Source organism: Homarus americanus, unplaced genomic scaffold, assembly GCF_018991925.1.
Source record: "Homarus americanus isolate GMGI-L3 unplaced genomic scaffold, GMGI_Hamer_2.0 scaffold52589, whole genome shotgun sequence".
NCBI lineage: Eukaryota > Metazoa > Arthropoda > Malacostraca > Decapoda > Nephropidae > Homarus > Homarus americanus.
In genome coordinates this window covers 3,424-8,071 of record NW_024740765.1, presented here as the reverse complement: position 1 = coordinate 8,071, position 4,648 = coordinate 3,424, and the positions used below count along the sequence as shown (strand labels likewise).

Below are 4,648 nucleotides of genomic sequence, written 5' to 3'. Positions count from 1 at the left end.
AAATTCCGGCGGGGCTTACTTAAAAGATATCCGACCCGGTTTCGTTTCCTGTTCGTGGGATGGAGTGCTTCTTCTCCGAGAGAGAAGGAGGAGGACGTGTGCCTCTTAGAACATGTGCAGCATCAGCCATGAGCGGCCGACGGCCATTCGTGTCTCTGTGGACAGCAGGCAAAAGAGCGCCTCCAGTTATTTGCGAGGGCGACAACTGTCGTCGGGACGGGACACACACACATGTGTGTGTGCCCGGCTTTGTTGTGGTTGAATGTGGGTGCGCCAAGTCCATGGACTTGCTAGTGATAGGCTTGTTTTTAAGGGCACGCCTCGCGCAAGGCGCGGGCGATTAAACCCCAAGGCGGAAGCTCGGTTCGGGTTACCCTCGTGTCGGGGAGACAGTCAGCAGGCACCGAACTCGCAGCAACGGATGGATGTATATTTCCGACCCTCGTAGAGGAGTGGCGGCGACAAGCTCATATGGCTGCCGCCGCCGCAATATGCGTTCAACTTGTATCTGGTATTCTTGCGATTCACATACCGACACGCAGTTTGCTGCGGTCTTCATCGACCCACGAGCCGAGTGATCCCCCGTTAAGAGTTGTGTATTTGCCATTTGGTCTTTTTGCGACTAACCATCACAGGTCGAGTCTCAATGAAAGTGTTTGACAGACATAGCCCAAGTTTGTGGTTCGGGTTTGGCCGGACGGCTTGTTGTTGTTTTTTGACACTTGAATTTCACTCTTTTTGGGTCAAGAGGCTTATTTGCCGGTAGTAAGGAACGGACGGGCAGCCGTCCAAAGCCCCGTCCGTCCTCCTCCGGTCTTCGCCCTCTCGCCCGAGTGTGGTCCACCCACAGCGTGGTACCTATTTTTGGTGCGGGGGCCGGGATTGTCCTCTTTCGCTGCTGGAGTTGCCAGAGCAGAGCCCGAGACCGCCCAAATCAGGAGAGTAGTAGTTTTAAGAGCGCCCCGTTCTCTTTCTCTCTGTTAATGATCCTTCCGCAGGTTCACCTACGGAAACCTTGTTACGACTTTTACTTCCTCTAAATGATCAAGTTTGGACATCTTTCCGTCAGCTCGAGGCGACGACCCCAGAAAACCCTCGCGGGCAACGGGGCCGACAATCCAAGAGCGCCAGTCCGAAGGCCTCACTAAATCATTCAATCGGTAGTAGCGACGGGCGGTGTGTACAAAGGGCAGGGACGTAGTCAGCGCAAGCTGATGACTTGCACTTACTGGGAATTCCTCGTTCATGGGAAAACAATTGGTGCCTCCCCAATCCCTATCAAGAAAGGCTTTGAACGGGTTACCCGCTTCCTCTCGAGGGGGGAAACTCAAGTGGATCCCTTCAGTGTAATGAGGCTACAGGCGCCCAGAACATCTACATAAGCATCACAGACCTGTTATTGCTCAATCTCGCGGCAGCTAGAATTGCCGCTATTCCTCTAAGAAGGTTGCGAACTGGACACCATTTTCTGGAGATCCGCTGACTACTTAGTAGGCCAGAGTCTCGTTCGTTATCGGAATTAACCAGACAAATCGCTCCACCAACTAAGAACGGCCATGCACCACCACCCACCGAATCGAGAAAGAGCTCTCAATCTGTCAATCCTTCCGTGTCTGGCCCCTGGTGAGGTTTCCCAAGTTGAGTCAATTAGTTTCAGGCTCACTCCGGTGCCCTTCCGTCAATTCCTTTAAGTTTCAGCTTTGCAACCATACATTTCCGGAACCCAAAGACTTTGGTTTCTGGAGGCTGCCCGCCGGGTCATGGGAATAACGCCATGATCGCTAGTTGGCATCGTTTATGGTTAGAACTAGGGCGGTAATCTGGATCGCCAACCTCTAGCTTGTTCTGATTAATGAAAATATTCCGGCAATGTTATAGAAGTTCGTCTTGCGACGGTCCAAGAATCTCACTTAGCGTCGCAATACGAATGCCCCCACCTGTTCATTAGTCATTACCTCTGTTCTGAAACCAACAAAATAGAACCGAGGTCCTATTCCATTATTCCATGCATCACCATTCGCCATTCAAATAGCCTGCTCTGGAGCACTCTAATTTTTTCAAAGTAAACTCTCCGGCCACTCGGGACACTCGACAAAGAGCATCCCGTGCGAGCCGGCGGGGCGGCTGTTCGGAGCGTGACAGTAAACACCGGGCGGTGCACCGTCAGTCCGGAACTACGATCCAACTACGAGCTTTTTAACCGCAACAACTTTTATATACGCTATTGGAGCTGGAATTACCGCGGCTGCTGGCACCAGACTTGCCATCTAATGGATACTCGTTAAAGGATTTAAAGTGTACTCATTCCGATTGCGAGGCCTCGGATGAGACTCACATCGTTATTTTTCGTCACTACCTCCCCGTGCCGGGAGTGGGTAATTTGCGTGCCTGCTGCCTTCCTTAGATGTGGTAGCCGTTTCTCAGGCTCCCTCTCCGGAATCGAACCCTGATTCCCCGTTACCTGTTATAGCCATTGTAGGCGCATAACCTACAATCGAAAGCTGATAAGGCAGACACTTGAAAGAAGCGGCGCCGGTGCGGAGACCGTGCGCTCAGCCCGAAGTTATTCAGATTCACCACAGGTGGGTTACGGACCGGGGCCCGACCAGTTTTGAACTAATAAAAGCGCTCTTCCCTTGCGGTCAGAGACCAATTGCATGTATTAGCTCTAGAATTGCCACAGTTATCCAAGTAAGTGGGTTTACAGATTCAATGAAACATAGCTGATTTAATGAGCCATTCGCGGTTTCGCCGTAAATCGGCTTGTACTTACACATGCATGGCTTAATCTTTGAGACAAGCATATGACTACTGGCAGGATCAACCAGGTAGCTGCTGCTGTTGGCGGCGCCTATCACGGCGGCCAAATAGTGAGAGAGATTGAGAGAGAGGCAGAAGACATTGGGCGAGGGACCGCACGTTGGCCTTAGAGAAATAGCAAACCAGATGATCAGATCTAACTGCACCTTCTCTTGCTATCCTCGGCGCCGGCAGCGCCACCGTGTGTGCCAATCTCCTCCCTTATCCGCTCCTCTTCTCTTCGCTTTGCCCCAGCTCCAGCGAGGCAGAAGACATTGGGCGAGGGACCGCACGTCCGTGTATGCCAATCTCCTCCCTTATCCGCTCCTCTTCTCTTTGTCCCACCTCCAGCGAGGCAGCCGACATTGGGCGAGGGACTGCACGTTGGCCTTAGAGAAATAGCAAACCAGATGATCAGATCAAACTGCACCTTCTCTTGCTATCCTCGGCGCCGGCAGCGCCACCGTGTGTGCCTATCTCCTCCCTTATCTGCTCCTCTCCTCTCCTCTTGCCCCTAGCTCCATGAGAGAGGCAGCCGACATTGGGCGAGGGACCGCATCGTTGGTCTTAGAGAAATAGCGCAAAACCAGATGATCAGATCAAACTGCACCTTCTTGTTATCCTCGGCGCCGGCAGCATCGCCACCGTGTGTGCCAATCTCCCTCCCTTTATCCGCTCCCTCTCTCCCTCTTTGCCCCAGCCCTCTTGCCCCCAGCTCCAGCGTGAGGCAGCTGACATGAGGGGCCGCACGTTGGCCTTAGAGAAAATGCAGGCGCTGACGATCGACCAAACTGCACCTTCTTGTTATCCTTACAGCCATGGCGCCACCGTGTGCCAATCTCCTCCCCATCCGGCCCTCTCCTCTCCTCTTACCCAGCTCCAGCGAGGCAGCCGACATTGCCAGGGACCGCACGTTGGCCAATCTCCTCCCTTATCCGCCCCTCTTTTCTTTGCCCCAGCTCCAGCGAGGCAGCCGACATTGGGCGAGGGACCGCACGTTGGCCTTAGAGAAATAGCAAACCAGACGATCAGATCAAACTGAACCTTCTCTTGCTATCCTCGGCGCCGGCAGCGCCACCGTGTGTGCCAATCTCCTCCCTTATCCGCTCCTCTCCTCTCCTCTCATCTTTACCCAGCTCCAGCAAGGCAGCCGACATTGGGCGAGGGACCGCACGTTGGCCAATCTCCTCCCTTATCCGCTCCTCTTCTCTTTGCCCCAGCTCCAGCGAGGCAGCCGACATTGGGCGAGGGACTGCACGTTGGCCTTAGAGAAATAGCAAAGCAGATGATCAGATCAAACTGCACCTTCTCTTGCTATCCTCGGCGCCGGCAGCGACACCGTGTGTGCCAATCTCCTCCCTTATCCGCTCCTCTCCTCTCCTCTTTTCCCCAGCTCCAGCGAGGCAGCCGACAATGGGCGAGGGACCGCACGTTGGCCAATCTCCTCCCTTATCCGCTCCTTTTCTCTTTGCCCCAGCTCCAGCGAGGCAGAAGACATTGGGCGAGGGACCGCACGTTGGCCAATCTCCTCCCTTATCCTTCTCCTCTCTCTCTTTCTTTCTCACTCTCTCTTACTGTTTGTGGGGACGTGGGCTCATGAGCGCCATCGTCGCCCAATATTGGTTAGGTTGTGTATTTCACGTGTGGGAACCGCCATCGTTGTTAGGTGATGGGGTAACCCAACGTGTGCTTTGACGAGTTTTGGCTGCTAAACTCTCTTTTTAGTATACTCGGCTCCCAGACTGCGCCCTAGTCGTGTTGAACCATGAGCGTTGTCTATGCACATTTAGGGTAGCCGTTTGTGCGTGGAATAGTGCAATGAATCTCGGTCAAGAGACGGTTGGGCGCT

The 4,648-nt window shown here is 53.7% G+C and overlaps 1 pseudogene; it reads right to left on the bottom strand.

Moving 5' to 3' along the window:
* Positions 1-436: 436 nt before the first annotated feature.
* Positions 437-594, bottom strand: LOC121875517 (annotated as a pseudogene).
* Between the last annotated feature and the right edge of the window lie 4,054 nt (positions 595-4,648).